This window comes from Mandrillus leucophaeus, unplaced genomic scaffold (assembly GCF_000951045.1).
Source record: "Mandrillus leucophaeus isolate KB7577 unplaced genomic scaffold, Mleu.le_1.0 Scaffold513, whole genome shotgun sequence".
NCBI classification, from domain to species: Eukaryota; Metazoa; Chordata; class Mammalia; order Primates; family Cercopithecidae; genus Mandrillus; species Mandrillus leucophaeus.
In genome coordinates, this window is record NW_012105509.1 from 20518 (window position 1) to 23353 (window position 2836).

General features: G+C 44.4%; 1 pseudogene; it reads right to left on the reverse strand.

Moving 5' to 3' along the window:
• Positions 1-2221: 2221 nt before the first annotated feature.
• LOC105551267 lies at positions 2222-2836 on the reverse strand (annotated as a pseudogene).

Below are 2836 nucleotides of genomic sequence, written 5' to 3' on the forward strand. Positions count from 1 at the left end.
TTTTTTTTTTTTTTTTTTTGAGACAGAATCTTGCTCTGTCACTCAGGCTGGAGTGCAATGGTGCAATCTTGGCTCACTGCAACCCCCGACCTGGTCCCAGGTTTGAGCAGTTCTCTTGCCTCAGCCTCCTGAGTAGCTGGGACTACAGGTGCGTGCAACCATGCCCAGTTAATTATTTTTTTTTGTATTTTTAGTAGAGACGGGGTTTCACCACGTTGGCCAGGCTGGTCTCGAACTCCTGACCTCAGTAGATCTGCCCGCCTTGGCCTCCCAAAGTGCTGGGATTACAGGGGTGAGCCACCATGCTTGGTCTTGGGCTTTCTATTTTCTTAAGCAAATTTGCAACTTAAGAAGTAAATACATAGGACCAGAGGTTGTTTAAAGTTCACAGTGGGTACCTCTAAATCTATTAGTTATCTATTAGTGATTGTATAATTTATACAATATAAATTGTATAATTCTACAAAACAGGATACTCTTTGAGAGAGATAATTGCATTGAAATAATAGACTTAAATCAGGTCTATCCTGCTCAAACTTGGATTTACTGTCACTCTGTTAATGAGGTAAAGGAATTCCATCCACAAAATTTTGCCAGGAAGTTTCTTACTACAGGTAGAAACATAGGAAACACATGGGAGAGTATTTCAGGACAGAAATTATGAATCTTCTCTACATTAAAACCTGCAGATCTAAGTGAACCAGATTCTTGATGCCTCAGCCCTTGTGAGAGACTTTCTTCCACTTTTAGGATGATTTTGATCATGTGTTGCTGTTTCCGGAAATCCAGATAAGGCACTCTTCAGCCAAAGTTGCTGCCCACCCAAGAGGCCTGCTATCTTGAAATTTAGTCATGAGACCAGAAGGAACTTCCCCCATCTGTGTCCTGACTTGGCATTAGTTTCATTTTGGATACCTCCTTTTTTTTTTTGAGATGGAACCTCGCTCTTGTCGCCCAAGCTGGAGTGCAATGGCGCAGTCTCGGCTCACTGCAACCTCCACCTCGCGTGTTCAAGCGATTCTCCTGCTTCAGCCTTCTGAATAGCTGGAATTACAGGCGCTTGCCACCATGCCTGCATAATTTTTGTATTTTTAGTAGAGATGGGGTTTCACCATGTTGGCCAGGCTGATATTGAATTTTGGACCTCAGATGATTGACCCACTCTGGCCTCCCAAAGTGCTGGGATTATAGGCGTGAGCCACTGTGCGCAGCTTTTTTTTTTTTTTTTTTTTTTTTTAAAGAGACTGGGTCTCACTTTGTCACCCAGGCTAGAGTAGGAGTACAGTGGTACAGTCATAGCTCACTGCAGCCTATAACTCCTGGGACCACGGGGTCCTCCTGCCTCAGCCTCTCAAGTAGCTAGGACTACAGGCGTGTGCTACCATGCCTGGCAAATTATTTTATTTTTATTTTTTAAATTTAAAAATAGTGACAGTATCTTGCTATGTTGCCTAGGCTGGTCTCAGAACTCTTAAACTCAAGCTATTTTTATTATTTTTAGAGACAGGGTCTCCCTATATTGTCCAGGCGTAGTCTTGAACTCTTGGCCTCAAAGGATTCCCCGCCTTAGCCTCCCAAAGTGCTGCTATTACAGGTGTGAGCCTGGCCTTGCAGATTTGTTTTTTTTTCCCCTCTTTTAAATAATTTATTTTAAACCTATTATATCATACAGTATGTTTTATACAGATATATAACACCCTAACAAGATAAAGCAAAGCCAAAAAAGTTTATCTTATTAGAAAGAAGATACACCATAACTTATTCTCTTCGAACAGTATTGCACTTTAACTTTTCTTTTCTTTTTTTTTTTTTTGAGACGGAGTCTTGCTGTGTCTCCCGGACTGGAGTGCAGTGGCACCATCTCGGCTTACTGCAAGTTCCGCCTCCCGGGTTCACGCCATTCTCCTGCCTCAGCCTCCTGAGTAGCTGGGACTACCGGCGCCACCACGCCCGGCTAATTTTTTTGTATTTTTGGAAGAGACAGGGTTTCACCGTGTTAGCCAGGATGGTCTCGATCTCCTGACTTTGTGATCCACCCGCCTCAGCCTCCCAAAGTGGTGGGATTACAGGCGTGAGCCACCACGCCCGGCCAACTTTTCTTAATTTGACAAAGCATTCATGAAACAGCCTGCAGACTAGTTTCAACAGATAAATAACACCTGTTAGCAGACATGAGCGTCCTAAATTTTTATTAGGTATGAATTTTACAAACTTTACTTACATTGACCGTAACGGTGGAGCTGGAGAGTATTGCGCCTTCTCCAGGCTGCCTGGTGAGAACCAGCAGTAGTATGGTGGCACTTATGGCCCTTTCCAAGGCCATGGCTCTTTTGGCCTGCAGATGGCAGCCCATGCATCTCTCTATGCTTGTGGACTGGTCTGGTGATCCATTGGGTGTCAGGATTTCTTCTGATAGCTTTATGGAATGGATCAATGGGGATAACCTCAAAAAACTTGTATGTGGAATCTTCTCCAACCCAGTAAGAATACAGAACTCTCAGAGCCCCACAGTGGCGTACAGCTCGCTCCTCTGCAACGGACTGAAGACTTTGAGCAAACCTTTAGCTGGTTAACACCATGATGGACAGGCTTGCTGTAAATTGCACCCTTAGGAACTGGGTGTTTTCAGCCACCATGGCGAACGTGAATCCTATATATAACGTAAACTTGCTTGGCCTTGTAGCCCAGTTGGCGCGCTTTATCAGGCCGAGTGGAGTGGGGAGCGCTGTGGAGAGCAGAGACCTGGCAGTACTGCCAGCAACCTCCTCTTAGAAGAAAGCGCATGACATTAGACTGCTTTTCTCCATAGCTCCTGGATTTACTTGTATGCACCCAT